Source organism: Ammospiza nelsoni, chromosome 23 (genome assembly GCF_027579445.1).
Source record: "Ammospiza nelsoni isolate bAmmNel1 chromosome 23, bAmmNel1.pri, whole genome shotgun sequence".
Lineage (NCBI taxonomy): Eukaryota > Metazoa > Chordata > Aves > Passeriformes > Passerellidae > Ammospiza > Ammospiza nelsoni.
The window spans coordinates 4,962,811-4,985,220 of NC_080655.1; positions in this window are offsets into that span (position 1 = coordinate 4,962,811).

Sequence of the window (22,410 nt, forward strand, 5' to 3'; positions counted from 1 at the left end):
GCTCTGCTGCAGGTGCACACCTGCCCTACTTCCTTCCCCCAGAAAGCTGCTGCAATGAAACTGGGAGCAAAGTGGAGCAGAAGGGAGCTGAGGAAAGCCCAGGGACAGGGGAAATGGACAATTCAGTGAGAAGCTCAGTCCTGTCTGCAGTGAATTCAGATTTTGGAGCCCTCCTCTTCCCTCTGCAGACGCTGGAGGACCCCAGCCTTGAGCTACATTGGTGGCAAACCCAGGTATAAATATCCTTAATGACAGTAGAGGAGAAAGGTCAGAGGCTGGAGGGGCCCTGGCCTGAGCTGGGACAGGGTCTCCAGACCACAAAGCTACTCACCACCCCACGGAACTTTGGAGGGAAAACCCCAAAATACAGCGGGAGGAAGCAGCTGCACGTCATAGCCTGTGGGTGAGATGGGAAGGGCAGAGGTGAGCAAAGGGCCAGAGAACCTGTTACCTTGGGAGGGGTGGCTCATCTGTGTGTGCCAAAACAGGGCCCCTCAGCTGTGTTATTGGGCACCACTGACTAATGGGCACCAGGCCCTGTTTGATACCCACAGCCAGGGCAGAGAAGTAGGAAGGGAACCTGTGAAATGCCTCAAATTGCTCTCTGCATGTTCAAGATAACTCAGACATCATTTAGAATGTCTGATATTTAAAAATTATTTTAGCTTGTCTGCAGTCAGAGGGAGGCAAGGACAGAAATCAGGTCATAGTCTCGAATGGACCAAGGCCTGTTAGAGTAAGAGAAGGGTTGATGGTTTCTAACTGCAAGGGGGATGATTTAAGTATTTGGAAGATATTTTTTTACCATGAGGATGTTGAGGCCCTGCACAAGTTGCCCAGAGAAGCTGTGGCTGCCCCATCCCTGGAAGCATCCAAGGCCAGGTTTGGTGGGGCTTGAGACCAACCTGGGACAATGGAAGGTGTCCCTGGCCAGGACAGGGTAGAACTGGATGAGCTTTAAGGTCCCATCCCACCCAAACCATTTGGTGATTTTGCGCTGTGGGCCATGGCCAGGCAGCAAATGTCACCCAGCTCCTCCCTCACGGGGTGGCTGTGGCTGCTCCCACCTGAATCAGCTCCTCCTTTGAGGTAAACTCGGACACTGTCACACATCTCCAGTCGTGCAGGCGGGTGAGGATGATGTGCAGCTTTCCAGACACCAGCTCGTGGGCATTCGGCGGCAGGAATTTGTCTAAGGTCTCCCGCAAGAGTCTAGGTACCCTTCCGCCATAGACCATCCCCCAGAGAGAGATTTTCAAGTGACTGAGGAAGTAGTCAATTATCTCATCTGAAGCAAAGCAAAGCGAAACAATCATTCTACATTCGTTATATTTTTATTTATGTACTTTCTGAGCGACACTTCCACCTGGGCATGGATGGGGTATTCTACTCGGCTGCAAAATGCTCATTTACAGCCATTGTGTTTCATCAAGGCTAAAGCTCCAATGACTGGAATCAAGTTTTCCAAGGACTTCCAATATTGCAGGAGACAGAAGTATTTGTTTTCTCTTCCCATTTCTTCCCATTTTCTGCACAAGGCATATTAAAAGTTGGTGGACATATGGGAGAAAACGGACAGGAAGCCTTTGTATAAATTTCCTCCTGCTAGCTCTGCATCTATGCCTGGCTAATGTGATTTGTGTCCCCTTTTTTTTTTGGAATCTACCAACAATCCCTAATGCCTTATCAGGGAGAGCACCTCTCTTTCTTTTATTGGATATGTTTGCCTTTAATTCCAGTTAATAAGATGCCATGCATTTATAGACTCTCTTTTCTCTGTGCTGCTTAATTTACCCATGTTTTCAACTCTTCAAGAAGCCAATAAAGTAAAAATCTGAGGAATTAATCACTGATAATGATACAAAAATCTTTTGCAGCTCTAAAATTCCCCGGTATTCCATCTCTTGACACAGAAAGAAACAGAAATCTGTAGTCCTTACCCAGATCACATCCACACAATGCTGCTGTAGCTATAATAGATCCTGAAGATGCTCCATAGATCCTGTATGCAGATTTCATTATGTCAGGAGACAATTCCTGCAAAGCAGATAACACTCCAGCTTGGTATACAATCAAGGAACTGCATCCTCTAAACAGTATAGAGTATGGTCTTCCCTCTTTTCCACTTATTTTCAGCATCTCTGCTAACTCCAAGCACCCCAACAACAAGAGGAAAACAGCTGCCCAACAGCTTCAATGGATTTTCCAGAGCCAGGCAAATCTCAGCTGTGTTTCTCTTTCCAACCTCACTCTCACAGTCTTATATGCCTCTGTTTGGCATAAATCTCTGAGCCAAAGATCCAGTGAAATGGCAGCAGTGGGCAGAAGTGAATGATGTGATGTCCTAACGCTCATTAAAATAAGATTATTGCAATGCATGGTGTGTGAGGTGAGCACTGGCAGCCCCAGGCGATGGGGACAGCCACATGTCACACTGACGTGTTGGGGGAGCAGCCCAGGGGTCCGGAGGGCCCCAGGACGGAGTCTTTGGGAGGGAAAAGGTGCTTCCCAAAGTGCTGAACTGTTTCAGCGATCCCCTGGGGTTCCAGCACAAAATTCCAGCCTCTTGGGCAGTAGAAACCTGCAAATATTCCCTGGTACAAAAGAGTCTTGCAAGCTGCTGCTCCAAACTCTCTTGCCCTATTTGCAACAGGTTGCCAAACCCTATCACAGGGATTGGAGAAGGTGGCTGGATTATTAAATAAATCACAATCCAAGTGCTTTTCCTTGTTTCACAATTTCAGGATTAACCCCATTTTCCTGGGTTCAGGTGCCCCTGGTTAGGGCTCGCTTCTCCAGCTACTCTGAGCACTCAGCCGTTCCCGCCCCCATTCTGAGGGCTCGGCCGTTCCTGCTCCCAGGGTCTGAGGGCTCAGCCGTTGCCGCCCACGTTGCTCTGAGGGCTCGGCCGTTGCCACTCCCAGGGTCTGAGGGCTCGGCCGTTGCCGCCCACGTTGCTCTGAGGGCTCGGCCGTTCCCACTCCCGCTGCTCTGAGGGCTCAGCCATTCCAGCCCCTGTAGCTCTGAGGGCTCGGCCGTTTCCATTTCCAGTGCTCTGAGGGCTCAGCTGTTCCCACCCCCATTGCTCTGAGGGCTCGGCCGTTGCCATGTGCAGGGCTCTTTTTGGGCTTGGCCGTTCCCTCTCTCTGGGCACTGAGGGGTCGGGTGCTTGCACACCCGTTGCTCTGAGGGCTCGGCCATTCCTGCCCCCGTTGCCCTGAGGGCTCAGCCGTTCCCGTTGCTTTGAGGGGTCAGCCGTTCCCGTTTCTGTTGCTCTGAGGGCTGGGCCATTCCCGCCCTCATTACTCTGAGGGCTCGGCCTTTGCCATTTCCAGGGCTCTGTGGGCTTGGCCGTTCCTACCCCCGTTGCTCTGAGGGCTCTGCCGTTGCCATTTCCAGTGCTCTGAGGAATTGGCCCTTGCCGTTTCCAGGGCTCTTTGGGCTTGGCCGTTCCCATTGCTTCTGGGGACTGAGGGCTCGGCCGGTCCTGCCCCCAATGCTCTGAGGGCTCAGCTGTTCCCATTGCTCTGAGGGCTCAGCCCTTCCTGACCCCGCTGCTCTGAGGGCTCAGCCATTCCCATTTCCAGGGCTCTGAGGGCTTGGCCGTTCCTGCCCCCGGTGCTTTGAGGACTTGGCCATTCCTGGCCCCGTTGCTCTCAGGGCTCGGCTGTTCCTGCCCCTGTTGCTCTGAGGGCTCAGCCATTCCCATTTCCAGGGCACTGAGGGCTCTGCTGTTCCGCCTGCCCTCACTCCTGCCCTTTGCCAGCATGGCAGTCGCAGCAAGCCTCGGCCCTAGGCATCCATCATGGGAGCCCTTAGAAACGTGGGTAATTTGTGGTGATTGCTATTAATTAAGACTTTTTTTCCCAATGATGATACATTCTCTCTGCGCAGCCCAGAGCCTGTTTGTTGCAGATGATGAAGCTGGGCCTGTTGTCACAAACACCACTGTGTGCTGGTGCTCCCAAATCATGGAGGATTTAGAGAATCTCAGACTGGTTTGAGTAGGAAGGGGCTCTAAAGCTCATCTTCTTCCACTTACTGCCATAGGGTGAGGATAAGGAGACGTTTGAGCAGATCACATTCAGCTGGAAGCTGTTTGTGTAGACACAAGAGAATATCAGCCCAGAAGAGATTCCTTAGCCTATGTGAACCCTTAGGAACACAGAATTATGCGAGAAAGACACTTGAAAAGTAGATCACAGAATCTGAGAGTGGTTTGGGTTGGAAGGGACCTAAAACCTCATCCAGTCCCATCCCCTTCAGGGACACTTTCACTATGCCAGGCTGCTCCAAGCCGCATCCAACCTGGCTTTGGCCACTGCCAGGGATCCAGGGGCAGCCACAGGTGATCCGAGCACCTTGAGCCTGGGCCTGCCCACACTCCCAGGGAAGAATTCCTTCCCAAAATCCCATCTATCGCTGCCCTCTGGCAGTGAGCAGCCACTGACTCTTGTCCTGTCCCAGCAGTTCCTGATGAGAGGACCTTCTCCAGCTTCTCTGTTGCCCCTTCAGCTCCTGGAAGGGGCTGTGAGGTGTCCATTCAATGTTCTCTTCTCCTGGCTGAACAGCCCCAGCTTTCTCAGCCTGTCTCCATAGGAGAGGTGCTCCAGTCCCCTTGTAACTTTTTATGGGTCATTTTGACAGATCCCATTGGCTTTGGATCCTGTTTGCTCCTGTCTTTGAACCATCCTGGATGGATTTACACCTCTCAAGCACTGCAGCTTAAGGCAGGCTGCTCAAATCCAGCTGTTCCTGCCACAGGGCAAAGTGGAAGGCTCAGAGACACTCAGGCTTCCCCAGGCAGGGACAATCAGCCCATCAGCTGCTTTTGCACCTCTGCTCCCACTTCTCCAACAGCTCCTTCTCCAGGCAGCTGCAAGCACCATCCCCACCTCCAGGCAGGGTATTACCATTTCAGTCAGCCTGAGGCAGTTACCCTATGGAAATGGGCATTTAAATCCCCCAAAGAAAATTCTCATCTAGGAATTGGACCTCCAAATCCAGTAAAAGGATCGACAAACCTCAGCCACAAACAGGAGCACAGTTTGAACTGCCCAGTGTATCTCACCTGCCCCATGTGGTGCTTGATCATAAACAATTGTACAACTTGGAGAACTTGACGAAAAACCAATCTGCAAGGAGCCCCCAAGTAAAAATAGTCTCAGAGCAGGATCCTCCTGCTCCAAACCTGAGGAATGAGGAAGAAATAAATATTTACAGAATTGAGTATTCCGATCAGCTGGGTTTTGCTTTATTAATCCCTCATCTGTTCAAGCAAGCAGAGCTGGTGCTGTCTCCTCTGGGAGACATGAGCTTGGAGCTAATGGCAATGGAGGCTTTGCCAGAGGCAGTGGCTAGAGGCAAAGTTTGGCATAGACTGGAATCATCTTGTGCAGGAGCTTGTTTCACCCCAAGGAAGCAAAGTGGGAAGCCCAGCTGCACACAGTGGGCATAGAAGCAGCCTGGAATGTCTCCTCTGGGGATGGATCATGGGAATCATGTGGGAGCTGTGGCCCTGCCTGTGCTGAGACATTGCTGGCACAGTCCATGTGCTCCTTGGGGCAGGTCAGGCTCAGCCTTCAGGCTGGGTTCCAAGTTGCTCATTGCCTCTTGAAAGCAGAAACTGGGGCCAAAGGCTGCAGCGGGCTCAGAAATGCTCTTCAGCCTGTCCCTAAAGGGAAGAAAACCACGTTGGTCAATGTGACAGACACCTCTGGCAGATCCTGTGGGACAAAGTGGATTCCAGTCAGAGCTGCTTCCCTTCCTCCTGTTGTCTACATGGCAGCCGGTTTTGGTATCCTCAAAGTATTACCCCTGTAGCCCTGTCCTGTTGCTTGTCTCATTTGGCTTCAACCTCAGCAGAAATGTGAAGCCTGAGGTGGATGGGATGAGAGTCTGGAGACAAGGCAAGACAGCAGAGCTCCTCCCTCTGGAGCTGGATCCCACTGCAGGTCTAGAGGGAAGAGTCCTTGAGTGTGATGTGTGAAACTGAGCGCAGCAAAGCCAAGCACGTGCCCAGTCCTGCCTGTGGCTCTGGCTGTGGGCTGCAGGTGCTTTATGCCAGCCTCTGTTTCCAGTGTGGGCACTAAGGAGGGTGCAATTCCTTGTGCACTTGTCCTGCTGGGCACACGGATAACCTGCAAGTGCTTGTGGATAAGCTGCTATTGCAGCCTGAGCCTCATGGGATTGCAGGCTGCAGACACTTGTCCAGGAAATCAAGTACAAGTTGTTCCCCAGTTTATCCCCTGCTGCTGTGGTAGCATCACTGATGTTCTGGCATTGCCCAGAGAAAGAGTGCAAGAGCCTTTTGCTGGCCTTGATCAGTAGGGCTTTTCCTTCCCAGAACTGGAAAACCTGAGGTGCTTCTGCTCTGGAGATGGAGAGCCTGAACTCGCCCCTTGATTGCTCTCTGGTCTAACAAATGAGCCTTCACTCCTCCCACAGGAGGAATCTTTCTCCTGAGACTGGTCAGAAACTTTGCAGCCCATCTGCACAGCAGAGGCAGAGATTCCTGATAGCCCAGAGCTGCCCAACTCCCAAAGAAACCTCATTTCTACCTTGTTGCTTCCACGAGCTGCTCAAAGCTGAGACTGGTGGAGCCTTATAAAAAGCCACCAGGGAAGCAACTTCTACAGCCTAACACTGTGTCCTGCATTTCTTAGTGGTTTTGGAATTGGTTTATTCTCAAAAGAAGTATCTTTCTTGCTTCCATTTTGTGTTTTCCATACTTTTCTTTTTAGATCTGGAATGGTAATGGTCCTAGTCTTTCCCCTTTATATTTCTCATTTCTTCTAGACCTTCTAGATATAGCACATTGTGTCTTTCATCACTTTTCATTTAATTCATGTGGCTCCATTTAAAATAATTGTCCTGTGGAAAAAGCTGTGTAATTTTACTTAATCTGATCAATTCTGAAATGTGTAAAGATTCATAAGGAAAGAGAAAATAAAGAGTAAAATTGAAGGAAAGACTGCAGTTAATCAGATGCTTCTTCTTATTTTTTAGTAACAACAAATCGCAAACTGAATTGTGGGATTCACTGGTTTTCCATGCAAAAAAATGGCAGTGGGCATTATTTGGAATATGATTGCAGAAAATGATAATTTGATATTTAAACCTGCTTTGTGTTGCTTGAAAATGATATAGCCAAAGGTTTTCCTGCAGCTCTCATATGCTTTCCTTGCATTAATTATTACTTTGGCTGCAAGGAGAGTTCCTAAGGAGAAGTTTGGATTTGTCAGGAACGGCCAAAGCAGCCTGAACCCTTGAGACACCTCTACTGAAGGGAGGTGTGGGCAGAACCTGTTCTTACCTCACTGGGTGAGTGAACACATGGCATTCTGCATGGAAAGAGCTCCTTCTCCACGGAGCCCTTCTGAGCCAGCCACCAAGGAAGTCCTCAATGCTGACCCAAATCGAGGGTGAGGGCTCAGTGTGAGGCCTCACCTGTAATCCCTTATCTGAGAGGGAGCTTTCTCCCATTGCTGATGTTCTCACCTGTCCCAGAGCCTCTCTGGGCACTGACAGCCCTGGGCAAGTGTCACATGAAAATTGATGGGGTAAAGGAAATGCTGGTTCTTTACCTTCCTGGGGGTGGGGAAGGTGATGTGGGGCTTCCTACTGCTCTTCATCCACTGCCTTGTTGATCCCCGGATTCTTTTTGGTGTCCTCCTCATGATCGGCGGCTCTGGAGCGAAGACCCCCGAGTCGTGGCTTCAGGTGCAGGGTTTCCTCCTGGGCCAAGGAAAGTGTGAAGCCCTCAAAGTAATTCACCTGGAAATCCCCTGGTGGGAAGAGATTGCAGCTCTCACTGCTTGTTGCTCACCTGCCAGGTCTGCAGCCGTGTGAGGCATGACCTGGGCTGAGTGGAAATCAGGGACACCGATGACCCCAGGGCTCAGGGATCACCAAACATTGCTGCTCTGTGCATCAGGGGCTGATCAAACAGCACACAGGGCACCTGAGCCTGCGCTTGTGTCTAGAGGTCCTGGGACCTGTGTTCCCTGGGAAAAAGCTCTGTCATGTCGGTGTGACAGAGAAGAGGGCAGTGTGGCTCCAGAGGCAGCTTCAGGAGCCACCAGGACTCAGGGAATCGTGGCAGCGCCAGGAGTGCAGGCATTTGTCTGCCCCAGTCACTCTGGGGCAGCATTTCTTTCCTTGTGTCAGTGCACCAAGGATGTAAGGGAAGCCCCCAAGCTACGTGTCCCCTCTGGCAGTCACTTACTCAGTCGTTTTAGGAAGGAGATCGCGTCCTGGTAGCCATGGATATAAAAGCGATCTATGACCTGTGAGGGGAGGTGGCAGTCAGGGCAGCTGGGCTGCTGCAGGGGGCTCATGGCTCTGGCTACCTTGAGGAACTGCTCACCTGAGGAGTTGGAACCTGAAAAATGTGCTGTAAGCGGCAAATATTCATTTTTGAGATGTGTAGGATACAGTCAGAGAGCTGGAAGGTCAGGAAGGCAGCAGGGCCGTCCTTGGGGCAGATGTCGTATTCGCCGGCGAAGGCAGAGATGGTGATGGTGCTGCGGGACACGAAGTCGGCTCTCCACATGGCCAGCTCCCCGTCCACGTAGCGCTGGGAGGAAGAACAGGGAGCCCTGAGCCTTCCCAGCGCTGTTCACACGGGCAGACGGGGGCCTTGTTCCCCAGGCAGGCCCACACCAGGCTGAGATTCAGGGTTCCCACAGATCCCCTTCAGGGAACTGCCCCACCCGCTGCTGCTCTGCTGCAGGTGCACACCTGCCCTACTTCCTTCCCCCAGAAAGCTGCTGCAATGAAACTGGGAGCAAAGTGGAGCAGAAGGGAGCTGAGGAAAGCCCAGGGACAGGGGAAATGGACAATTCAGTGAGAAGCTCAGTCCTGTCTGCAGTGAATTCAGATTTTGGAGCCCTCCTCTTCCCTTTGCAGACGCTGGAGGACCCCCATCTTGAGCTACATTGGTGGCAAACCCAGGTATAAATAGCCTTAATGCCAGTAGTTGGTAAAGGACAGAGGCTGGAGGGGCCCTGGCCTGAGCTGGGACAGGGTCTCCAGACCACAAAGCTACTCACCACCCCACGGAACTTTGGAGGGAAAATCCCAAAATACGGCGGGAGGAAGCAACTGCACGTCACAGCCTGTGGGTGAGATGGGAAGGACAGAGGTGAGCAAAGGGCCAGAGAAACTGTTACCTTTGGGAGGGGAGGCTCATCTGTGTGTGCCAAAACAGGGCCCTCAGCGGCGTTACTGGGCACCACTGACTAATGGGCCCCAGGCCCTCTCTGATACCCACAGCGAGGGCAGAGAAGTAGGAAGGGAACCTGTGAAATGCCTCAAATTGCTCTCTGCACGTTCAGGATAATTCAGACAGCAATCAAAATAGCTGGTATTGTAACATTATTTTAGCTTGTCTGTATTCAGAAGGTGGCAAGGATGGAAATCATGGCATGTACGAGAGTGGACCAGGACCTGTTAGGATAATGCATGGGGTAATGATTTCTAACTACAAGAGGGATGATTTAAGTATTTGGAAGATATTTTTTTACCATGAGATTGTTGAGGCTCTGCAGAAGTAGCCCAGAGAAGCTGTGGCTACCCCATCAATGGAAGCATCCAAGGCCAGGCTTGGTGGGGCTTGAGACCAACCTGGGACAATGGAAGGTGTCCCTGGCCAGGACAGGGTAGAACTGGATGAGCTTTAAGGTCCCATCCCACCCAAACCATTTGGTGATTTTGTGCTGCGGGCCATGGCCAGGCAGCAAATGTCACCCAGCTCCTCCCTCACGGGGTGGCTGTGGCTGCTCCCACCTGAATCAGCTCCTCCTTTGAGGTAAACTCGGACACTGTCACACATCTCCAGTCGTGCAGGCGGGTGAGGATGATGTGCAGCTTTCCAGACACCAGCTCATGGGCATTCGGTGGCAGGAATTTGTCTAAGGTCTCCCGTAAGAATCTAAGTGCATATCCTCCAGGGATCAGCCCCCAGAGAGAGGTTTTCAAGCGACTGACCATATACTCAATTATCTCATCTGAAGCAAAGCAAAGCAAACCAATCATTCTACATCCTTTATATTTTTATTTATGTACTTTCTGAGCTACACTTCCACCTGGGAAAGGGTTATTTTATCAGGCTGCGAAATGCTCATTTAGAGCCATTGTGATTCATCAGGGCTGAAACTCCAGTGAATGGACCCAAGTTTTCCAAGAATTTCCAATATTGCAGGAGACAGAAGTGTTCTGTTTTCTTTTCACATTTCTTCCCATTTTCTGCACAAGGTGTCTTAAAAATTGTTGGACATGTGGGAGAAAATTGAGAGGAAGCTTTTGTATAATATTTCCTCTTGTTAGCTCTGCATCTATGCCCTGCTAATACGTTTTCTTCCCCCTCATTTTTTTGGGAATCTGCCAGCAGTCCCAAATGCTTTATTACGGAGAGCACCTCTCTTTCTTTTATTGGATTGAACTTGCCTTGAATTCCAGTTACTAAGATGCCATGACTATTTTCCATGTGCTGCCTAATTTGCCCATGTTTTCAACTCTTCAAGAAGCAAATAAAGTAAAAATCTGAGGAAATAATCACTGATAATGATACAAAAATCTTTTGCAGCTCTAAAATTCCCCGGTATTCCATCTCTTTAGATACAGAATAAGTAGAAATCTGTCACCCTTACCCACATCACATCCACACAATCCGATTGTAGTTATAATAGATCCTGAAGATGCTCCATAGATCCTGTATGCAGATTTCATTATGTCAGGAGACAAGTCCCGGAAAGCAGAAAACACTCCAGCTTGGTATACAATCATGAAGCCACATCCTCTAATCAGTATAGAGTATGGTCTTCCCTCTTTTCCACTTATTTTCAGCATCTCTGCTAACTCCAAGCACCCCAACAACAAGAGGAAAACAGCTGCCCAACAGCGTCCTTGGGTTTTCCAGAACCTGGCAAACCTCAGCTGTGTTTCTCTTTCCAACCACACTCTCACAGTCTTATATGCTTCTGTTTGGTATAAATCTCTGAGCCAAAAATCCAGTGAAATGGCAGCAGTGGGCAGAAGTGGATGATGGGATGTCCTAATGCTCATTAAAAGAAGATTATTGCAATGCATGGTGTGTGAGGTGAGCACTGGCAGCCCCAGGCGATGGGGACAGCCACATGTCACACTGATGTGTTGGGGGAGCAGCCCAGGGGTCCGGAGGGCCCCAGGACGGAGTCCTTGGGAGGGAAAAGGTGCTTCCCAAAGTGCTGAACTGTTTCAGCGATCCCCTGGGGTTCCAGCACAAAATTCCAGCCTCTTGGGCAGTAGAAACCTGCAAATATTCCCTGGTACAAAAGAGTCTTGCAAGCGGCTGCTCCAAACTCTCTTGCCCCATTTGCAACAAGTTGCTAAACCCTATCACAGGGATTGAGGAAGGTTGCTGGATTAGTAAATAGATCACAACCAAAGCTGTTTTCCTTCTTTCACAAGTTCGGGTCCTGAGTTTGCTTACAAAAGGGTAAAATTACAGAGTTCAAGTAAGAACTCGTGGTTTCCCCTGCCTCCTGCATGGCCGAGGTAACAGTAGAAAAGCAAGTCAGTAAAGAAGGAAAGAAGGGGGAAAAAATCTGACAAATGGAAGGATTTATTGGTTATCCATGTAGAAATGCAATGCCTTCTTAGCTTTGCAGCTGGGTGAGCCATTGGGAAGCTGCTAGTGGGAAAAGCAGTGCTGAGAGCTGGGCAAGGCAGAGGCGAGTGGCCAGCACAGACAAGAACAACTTGGACATTCCTTTTCTGATATACATGGAAATCTACTGACCATCCTCAGGTAAAATGCTTCCAAAGCCACCAGGAGATGCTTCTCTCCCTCGTGCCATGTGCCAGGGCAGTGCTGCAGGGATTTGGATGCAGCCCTGATCTCTGTGAGCGAGCTGCAAAACAGCCCCGAGAGTGACAGAGCAGCTGTGCTGGACATGCTGGGGCTGGCAGGGCTGTGGGGGCTCCACTGAGCCCAAAGCATCAGCCCAGGGTCAATCCAGCCCCAATTCCACATGGCAGCAGTGGAGCCAAGGCACTGAGCTCCTTCACACACCTTGCAGGTCCTGCTGCTGAGCAGCACAATAAAACTGAAGACTCGAGACAAGAGGAAGAAATAGATTCCATGCCTAATCAAGAGGACAAATGTACTGGAAATAATTTCCCAGCTCCTCTTTAGTGCAAGGATCCCCTCAGAATTGACTGCAAAGAGAAGAGTCATTTTCAGAAGCAGCTTCTGGTGCAGGAGGGAAGTGGCATTTGGAAAGCATGGGTGAGGCACACAAAGCTCACAAAGCTCTTGAGCTTAAGGACAACCTTTATGCCCACTTGCATGGCTTGGGGAAAATACCAGAGGCAGGCTTGTAGAAGCAGCAGCATTGCCAGTGCTTCAAGCCTTGGGTTCAAGCCTCCTGCCCTCAGTCAGCAGCATGAGAAGGAACTAGAAATGTGACACATTATTGCCCTGCTTTCCAAATCCAGCTGGAGAGCTCTGCCATTCCAATCCCAAACCAAACCCATGGATCACGCCACACAGGCCATGCTTTACTCTTAGTTGCACCTGTGTAATATTGAGATAGTTTGTAAATCCCTTTGTTTTACCTTCTTACCCAATCTTGCAGCACCAAGAAGTAAACAGTGTTTATTGTGGAAAAGCAGAGGGAAGCCAAGAGTGCACCTGCTTATTCCCTCCTAGCAGGTAGTGGCATGGACTGTGCCTGGTGTCTTTGGAAAGGAGCAAGGAGTTAGGAAAAATGTATTTGGGTGCAGTTTGTGTCAAAGTGAGGTAGCCAGGGCTCCAAAAAGGTGGGGCTTGGAAAGACGCAATGCAGGTGATGTGAGTAGGAGTGAGCCAGGTGGCATAAATAGTGCTTGGGAAATGCAGCTGTGGAAATACAGATGGTGTTTCTTGTCCCCTCTCTGGCCTGCCCCAGGATGGGACAGAGGCTGTGTGTGTCCCTGAGTGCAGCCCTGTGTTTTAGGTCTGTTGTTTTACCAGGCCAAACACCCTCTGTGTACAGTGTGTGTGACTAATCAAGGAGTTTCCATGGCACCTCCCCACTTTAGTGCGCTGGAACTGGAGCAGAATAAAGGAGTGGCTCCTGCAGGGGGCTGAGCTTCACCATGCTGGGGCTTTGCTCATCTGTGTGTGCTCACCTGGGCTCCTCAGTTGCCTCTTGGCTGCTCCATGTGTCCTCACATCCCAGTGGCTGCCTCCTGAGCAGGAAGGGCTGTCCCTGGTCTAGGGAGTACGTTCCCATCCTTGCCTGCCCTCCAGGACACAGATTTTAGCTGAGTTGACAACAAGAGCGGCGTTTCTGCTGCTGATGTTACTGACAACCATTCTTCTAAATAGGAAGGAGTGGGAATGATGCACCCTGGACCTTGCCTCACTAACTGGTATTTCTGTGGCTTTGGCAGCTCCTCGAAAGTGCCCCACCACACTTACCTTTCCTTCTACCAAGAGTGTGGCAAAGCAACCTCCAGCCTATCCTAGGTTTAGCATAAGGGAGAGAAACCTTTTCCCTGTTCCTGTGACAAACACCTCATCTGGGGACATGTGAGGATGATGTCACTGCCCAGGGCAGCTGCAGGAGCTGCCCTGACGGTGATGAAACGGCGACTTCAGCGCCTTGACTTCACCCTGCTCTGGAGCAGTGCCCGGTGCTCCCAGCCAAGGGCAGGGCTCTGCAGGACAGACCTTCCTGCTCAGCTGCACCCCTGGGCAGAGAGCAGCAGGAAATGTTGGAGCAGATCACCTCCAGCTGGAAGGAGTTCTGGCAGGCACAGCTTCATTTCAAGCCAGAAGAGATTCCTTAGCCTTGCCAGAGCCTTAGGATGACCCTGTAATACCACTAAGACATTCCAGTAGTAGAGAATGGTTTGGCCTGGAAGAAATTTTAAACCATATCCAGTTCCAACCCTGCCATAGCAGGGACACCTTCACTACCCCAGATTGCTCCAAGGCCTGTCCAACCTAGCCCTGAAATAATTATGTACCAGAGCCAAGCAGGTGCCCTGGTGGATACAGGCAGAGCTGGACTGTCGTGTTAAAGAAAAAAGGAAAAAGCTCATCCTAGTTGATTTATACCCAAGTCACAGCCTGGGAGTCTCTGTTGCAGGGGCTGCTGCTCAGCAGCAGGAAGATGATGCTTCTCCAGAATTGTGGAATCATCAAATCATGGAATGGTTTGGGCTGGAAGGGACCTTAAAGCTCATTTCATTCCACCCCCTGACAGGGGCAAGGACACCTTCCACTAGATCAGGTTCCTTCAAGCCCCATCCAGCCTGCTCTTGCTCCAGGTGCTCCCAGGAGAATCTCTATTCCCTGGATTAGTTGCTATTCCCAGGATTAACCCCATTTTCCTGGGTTCAGGTGCCCCTGGTTAGGGCTCGCTTCTCCCGCTGCTCTGAGGGCTTGGCCGTTCTGGCCCCCATTGCTCTGAAGGCTCGGCCGTTCCTGCTCCCAGTGTCTGAGGGCTTGGCCGTTGCTGCCCACATTGCTCTGAAGGCTCAGCCGTTGCCGCTGCTGGGCTCTGAGGGCTCGGCCGTTTCCACTCCCATTGCTCTGACGGCTCAGCCATTCCTGCCCCTGTAGCTCTGAGGGCCCCACCGCTCCCGCCCCCGTTGCTGTGAGGGTCGGACCGTTCCCATTTCCAGGGCTCTGAGAGCTCAGCCATTCCAGGCCCCGTTGCTCTGAGGGCTCGACTGTTCCCGTTCCCATTCCCGCTTGTCTGAGGGCTTGGCCGTTCTTGTTGCTCTGAGGGCTCGTCCATTCATGCCCCCGTTGCTCTGAGGGCTCAGCCATTCCCACTCCCGCCCCCGTTGCTCTGAGGGCTCGGCTGTTTCCATTTCCAGTGCTCTGAGGGCTTGGCCATTCCTGCCCCCGTGGCTCGGAGGGCTCAGCTGTTCCCATTGCTGTGAGGGCTCGGCCATTCCCGCCCGCGTTGCTCTGAGGGCTCGGCCGTTCTCGTTCCTGCAGCTCTGAGGGCTCAGCCATTGTTCTGAAGCCTCAGCCTTTGCCGCTCCCGTTGCTGTGAGTGCTCGGCCGTTTCAATTTCCAATGCTCTGAGCGTCGGCCGTTCCCACTCCCGTTGCTCTGAGGGCTCGGCCTTTCCCACTCCCACCCCCATTGCTCTGAGGGCTCGACCGTTTCCATTTCCAGTGCTCTGAGGGCTCAGCCGTTCCCGCCCCTGTTTCTGTGAGGGCTCAGCACTTCCCACTCCCGTTGCTCTGAGGGCTCAGCTGCTCGTGGTCCTGTTGCTCTGAGGGCTCGGACGTTTCCATTTCCAGAACTTTGAGAGATCAGCCGTTCCTGTTGCTCTGAGAGATCAGCTGTTCCCCGCAACCGTTGCTCTGAGGGCTCGGCCGTTCCCACCCTCATTAGACTGAGGGCTCCGCCGTTCCTGCCCCTGTTGCTCTGAAGGCTTGGCCGTTGCCATTTCCAGAGCTTTGAGGGCTCAAACGTTCCCATGGCTCTGAGGGCTCGGCCATTCCCACTCCCGTTGCTCTGAGGGCTCAGTCGTTCCCATTTCCAGGGCTCTGAGTGATCAGCCATTCCTGCTGCTCTGAGGGCTTGGCCGTTCCCATTTCTAAGGCTCTTAAAGCTTGGCCGTTCCTGCTCCCTGGGCACTGAGAGCTCCGCTGTTCCTCCTGCCCTTTGCCAACATGGCAGTCGCAGCAAGCCTCGGCCCTGGGAATCCATCGTGGGAGCCCTTAGAAACGTGGGCAATTTGTGCTGATTGCTATTAATTAGGACTTTTTTTCCCCATGATGATACATTCTCTCTGCTCAGCCGAGAACCTGTCTGTCACAGATGATGAAGCTGGGCCTGTTGTCACAAACATCCACTGTGTGCTGGTGCTCCCAAATCATGGAGGATTTAGAGAATCTCAGACTGGTTTGAGTAGGAAGGGGCTTTAAAGCTCATCTTCTTCCACTTACTGCCATAGGGTGAGGATAAGGAGACGTTTGAGCAGATCACCTTCAGCTGGAAGCTGTTTGTGTAGACACAAGAGAATTTCAGCCCAGAAGAGATTCCTTAGCCTATGTGAACATTTAGGAACTATGCCATACGGAATTATGCCAGAAAGACACTTGAAAAGTAGATCACAGAATCTGAGAGTGGTTTGGGTTGGAAGGGACCTCAAAGGTCATCTAGTGCCACCCCCTGCCATGGTAGGGGCACCTTCACTATGCCAGGCTGCTCCAAGCCGCGTCCAACCTGACTTTGGACACTGCCAGGGATCCAGGGGCAGCCACAGGTGATCTGAGCACCTTGGGCCTGGGCCTGCCCACACTCCCAGGGAAGAATTCCTTCCCAAAATCCCATCTATCGCTGCCCTCTGGCAGTGGGCAGACACTGACCCTTGTTGTGTCCCTGCAGTTCTTGATAAGAGGACCTTCTCCATCTTCTCTCTTGCCCCTTCAGCTCCTGGAAGGGGCTGTGAGGTGTCCATTCAATGTTCTCTTCTCCTGGCTGAACAGCCCCAACTTTCTCAGCCTGTCTCCATAGGGGAGGTGCTCCAGTCCCCTTGTAACTTTTTATGAGCCATTTTGAAAGATCCCGTTTGCTTTGGATCCTGTTTGCTCCTGTCTTTGAACCATCCTGGATGGATTTACACCTCTCAAGCACTGCAGCCTAAGGCAGGCTGCTCAAATCCAGCTGTTCCTGCCACAGGGCAAAGTGGAAGGCTCAGAGACACTCAGGCTTCCCCAGGCAGGGACAATCAGCCCATCAGCTGCTTTTGCACTCTGCTCCTTCCCACTTATCCAACAGCTCCTTCTCCAGGCAGCTGCAAGCACCATCCCCACCTCCAGGCAGGGTATTACCATTTCAGTCAGCCTGAGGCAGTTACCCTATGGAAATGGGCATTTAAATCCCCCAAAGAAAATTCTCATCTAGGAATTGGACCTCCAAATCCAGTAAAAGGATCTACAAACCTCAGCCACAAACAGGAGCACAGTTTGAACTGCCCAGTGTATCTCACCTGCCCCATGTGGTGCTTGATCATAAACAATTGTACAACTTGGAGAACTTGACGAAAAACCAATCTGCAAGGAGCCCCCAAGTTAAAATAGTCTCAGAGCAGGATCTTCCTGCTCCAAACCTGCAGGAATGAGGAAGAAATAAATATTTACACAATTGAGTATTCCGATCAGCTGGGTTTTGCTTTATTAATCCCTCATCTGTTCAAGCGAGCAGAGCTGGTGCTGTCTCCTCTGGGAGACATGAGCTTGGAGCTAATGGCAATGGAGGCTTTGCCAGAGGCAGTGGCTAGAGGCAAAGTTTGGCATAGACTGGAATCATCTTGTGCAGGAGCTTGTTTCACCCCAAGGAAGCAAAGTGGGAAGCCCAGCTGCACACAGTGGGCATAGAAGCAGCCTGGAATGTCTCCTCTGGGGATGGATCATGGGAATCATGTGGGAGCTGTGGCCCTGCCTGTGCTGAGACATTGCTGGCACAGTCCATGTGCTCCTTGGGGCAGGTCAGGCTCAGCCTTCAGGCTGGGTTCCAAGTTGCTCATTGCCTCTTGAAAGCAGAAACTGGGGCCAAAGGCAGCAGCGGGCTCAGAAATGCTCTTCAGCCTGTCCCTAAAGGGAAGAAAACCACGTTGGTCAATGTGACAGACACCTCTGGCAGATCCTGTGGGACAAAGTGGATTCCAGTCAGAGCTGCTTCCCTTCCTCCTGTTGTCTACAAGACAGCTAGTTTTGGTACCCTCAAAGTATTACCCCTGTAGCCCTGTCCTGTTGCTTGTCTCATTTGGCTTCAACCTCAGCAGAAATGTGAAGCCTGAGGTGGATGGGATGAGAGTCTGGAGACAAGGCAAGACAGCAGAGCTCCTCCCTCTGGAGCTGGATCCCACTGCAGGTCTAGAGGGAAGAGTCCTTGAGTGTGATGTGTGAAACTGAGCGCAGCAAAGCCAAGCATGTGCCCAGTCCTGCCTGTGGCTCTGGCTGTGGGCTGCAGGTGCTTTATGCCAGCCTCTGTTTCCAGTGTGGGCACTAAGGAGGGTGCAATTCCTTGTGCACTTGTCCTGCTGGGCACACGGATAACCTGCAAGTGCTTGTGGATAAGCTGCTATTGCAGCCTGAGCCTCATGGGATTGCAGGCTGCAGACACTTGTCCAGGAAATCAAGTACAAGTTGTTCCCCAGTTTATCCCCCTGCTGCTGTGGTAGCATCACTGATGTTCTGGCATTGCCCAGAGAAAGAGTGCAAGAGCCTTTTGCTGGCCTTGATCAGTAGGGCTTTTCCTTCCCAGAACTGGAAAACCTGAGGTGCTTCTGCTCTGGAGATGGAGAACCTGGACTCACCCCTTGATTGCTCTCTGGTCTAACAAATGAGCCTTCACTCCTCCCACAGGAGGAATCTTTCTCCTGAGACTGGTCAGAAACATTGCAGCCGAGCTCCACAGCAGAGGCAGAGATTCCTGATAGTCCAGAGCTGCCCAACTCCCAAAGAAACCTCATTTCTACCTTGTTGCTTCCACGAGCTGCTCAAAGCTGAGACTGATGGAGCCTTATAAAAAGCCACCAGGGAAGCAACTTCTACAGCCTAACACTGTGTCCTGCATTTCTTAGTGGTTTTGGAATTGGTTTATTCTCAAAAGAAGTATCTTTCTTGCTTCCATTTTGTGTTTTCCATACTTTTCTTTTTAGATCTGGAATGGTAATGGTCCTAGTCTTTCCCCTTTATATTTCTCATTTCTTCTAGACCTTCTAGATATAGCACATTGTGTCTTTCATCACTTTTCATTTAATTCATGTGGCTCCATTTAAAATAATTGTCCTGTGGAAAAAGCTGTGTAATTTTACTAAATCTGATCAATTCTGAAATGTGTAAAGATTCATAAGGAAAGAGAAAATAAAGAGTAAAATTGAAAGAAAGTCTGCAGTTAATCAGACGGTTCTTTGTATTTTTCAGTAACAAAAAACTGCAAACTGAAATGATAAAGACATACTGATTTTCCATGCAAAAAAATGGGAGTGGGCATTATGTGGAATATGATTCCAGAAAATGATAAGTTTGGTATTTAAACCTGCTTTGTGTTGCTTGAAAATAATACACCAAGATGTTTGCCTGGAGCTCACATAGACTTTGCATGCAATAAGTATTTCTTTGGCTGCATCCAGGGCTCCTAAGGAGAAGTTTGGATTTGTCTGGCACAGCCAAAGCAGCCTGAACCCTTGAGACACCCCTACTGAAGGGAGGTGTGGGCAGAACCTGTTCTTACCTCACTGGGTGAGTGAACACATGGCATTCTGCATGGAAAGAGCTCCTTCTCCACGGAGCCCTTCTGAGCCAGCCACCAAGGAAGTCCTCAATGCTGACCCAAATCGAGGGTGAGGGCTCAGTGTGAGGCCTCACCTGTAATCCCTTATCTGAGAGGGAGCTTTCTCCCATTGCTGATGTTCTCACCTGTCCCAGAGCCTCTCTGGGCACTGACAGCCGTGGGCAAGTGTCACATGAAAATTGATGGGGTAAAGGAAATGCTGGTTCTTTACCTTCCTGGGGGTGGGGAAGGTGATGTGGGGCTTCCTACTGCTCTTCATCCACTGCCTTGTTGATCCCCGGATTCTTTTTGGTGTCCTCCTCATGATCGGCGGCTCTGGAGTGAAGACCCCCGAGTCGTGGCTTCAGGTGCAGGGTTTCCTCCTGGGCCAAGGAAAGTGTGAAGCCCTCAAAGTAATTTACCTGGAAATCCCCTGGTGGGAAGAGATTGCAGCTCTCACTGCTTGTTGCTCCCCTGCCAGGTCTGCAGCCGTGTGAGGCGTGACCTGGGCTGAGTGGAAATCAGGGACACCGATGACCCCAGGGCTCAGGGATCACCAAACATTGCTGCTCTGTGCATCAGGGGCTGATCAAACAGCACACAGGGCACCTGAGCCTGCGCTTGTGTCTAGAGGTCCTGGGACCTGTGTTCCCTGGGAAAAAGCTCTGTCATGGCCAGTGTGGCAGTGAAGAGGGCAGTGTGGCTCCAGAGGCAGCTTCAGAGGCCACCAGGACTCAGGGAATCGTGGCAGTGCCAGGAGTGCAGGCATTTGTCTGCCCCAGTCACTCTGGGGCAGCATCTCTTTCCTTGTGTCAGTGCACCAAGGATGTAAGGGAAGCCCCCAAGCTACGTGTCCCCTCTGGCAGTCACTTACTCAGTCGTTTTAGGAAGGAGATCGCATCCTGGTAGCCCTGGATATAAAACTGGTCCATGACCTGTGAGGGGAGGTGGCAGTCAGGGCAGCTGGGCTGCTGCAGGGGGCTCATGGCTCTGGCTACCTGGAGGAGCTGCTCACCTGACGAGTGGGAACCTGAAAAACGTACAATAAGCGGCAAATATTCATTTTTGAGATGTGTAGGATACAGTCAGAGAGCTGGAAGGTCAGGAAGGCAGCAGGGCCGTCCTTGGGGCAGATGTCGTATTCGCCGGCGAAGGCAGAGATGGTGATGGTGCTGCGGGACACGAAGTCGGCTTTCCACATGGCCAGCTCCCCGTCCACGTAGCGCTGGGAGGCAGAACAGGGAGCCCTGAGCCTCCCAGCGCTGTTCACATGGGCAGACGGGGGCCTTGTTCCCCAGGCAGGCCCACACCAGGCTGAGGTTCAGGGTTCCCACAGATCCCCTTCAGGGAACTGCCCCACCCGCTGCTGCCCTGCTGCAGGTGCACACCTGCCCTACTCCCTTCCCCCCTGAAAGCTGCTGCAATGAAACTGGGAGCAAAGCGCAGCAGAAGGGAGCTGAGGAAAGCCCAGGGACAGGGGAAATGGACAATTCAGTGAGAAGCTCAGTCCTGTCTGCAGTGAATTCAGATTTTGGAGCCCTCCTCTTCCCTCTGCAGACGCTGGAGGACCCCAGCCTTGAGCTACATTGGTGGCAAACCCAGGTATAAATATCCTTAATGACAGTAGAGGAGAAAGGTCAGAGGCTGGAGGGGCCCTGGCCTGAGCTGGGACAGGGTCTGCAGACCACAAAGCTACTCACCACCCCACGGAACTTTGGAGGGAAAATCCCAAAATACAGCGGGAGGAAGCAACTGCACGTCATAGCCTGTGGGTGAGATGGGAAGGGCAGAGGTGAGCAAAGGGCCAGAGAACCTGTTACCTTGGGAGGGGTGGCTCATCTGTGTGTGCCAAAACAGGGCCCCTCAGCTGTGTTATTGGGCACCACTGACTAATGGGCCCCAGGCCCTGTCTGATACCCACAGCGAGGGCAGAGAAGTAGGAAGGGAACCTGTGAAATGCCTCAAATTGCTCTCTGCATGTTCAAGATAACTCAGACATCATTTAGAATGTCTGATATTTAAAAATTATTTTAGCTTGTCTGCAGTCAGAGGGAGGCAAGGACAGAAATCAGGTCATAGTCTCGAATGGATCAAGGCCTGTTAGAGTAAGAGAAGGGTTGATGGTTTCTAACTGCAAGGGGGATGATTTAAGTATTTGGAAGATATTTTTTTACCATGAGGATGTTGAGGCCCTGCACAAGTTGCCCAGAGAAGCTGTGGCTGCCCCATCCCTGGAAGCATCCAAGGCCAGGTTTGGTGGGGCTTGAGACCAACCTGGGACAATGGAAGGTGTCCCTGGCCAGGACAGGGTAGAACTGGATGAGCTTTAAGGTCCCATCCCACCCAAACCATTTGGTGATTTTGCGCTGTGGGCCATGGCCAGGCAGCAAATGTCACCCAGCTCCTCCCTCACGGGGTGGCTGTGGCTGCTCCCACCTGAATCAGCTCCTCCTTTGAGGTAAACTCAGACACTGTCACACATCTCCAGTCGTGCAGGCGGGTGAGGATGATGTGCAGCTTTCCAGACACCAGCTCGTGGGCATTCGGCGGCAGGAATTTGTCTAAGGTCTCCCGCAAGAGTCTAGGTACCCTTCCGCCATAGACCATCCCCCAGAGAGAGATTTTCAAGTGACTGAGGAAGTAGTCAATTATCTCATCTGAAGCAAAGCAAAGCGAAACAATCATTCTACATTCGTTATATTTTTATTTATGTACTTTCTGAGCGACACTTCCACCTGGGCATGGATGGGGTATTCTACTTGGCTGCAAAATGCTCATTTACAGCCATTGTGTTTCATCAAGGCTAAAGCTCCAATGACTGGAATCAAGTTTTCCAAGGACTTCCAATATTGCAGGAGACAGAAGTATTTGTTTTCTCTTCCCATTTCTTCCCATTTTCTGCACAAGGCATATTAAAAGTTGGTGGACATATGGGAGAAAACGGACAGGAAGCCTTTGTATAAATTTCCTCCTGCTAGCTCTGCATCTATGCCTGGCTAATGTGATTTGTGTCCCCTTTTTTTTTTGGAATCTACCAACAATCCCTAATGCCTTATCAGGGAGAGCACCTCTCTTTCTTTTATTGGATATGTTTGCCTTTAATTCCAGTTAATAAGATGCCATGCATTTATAGA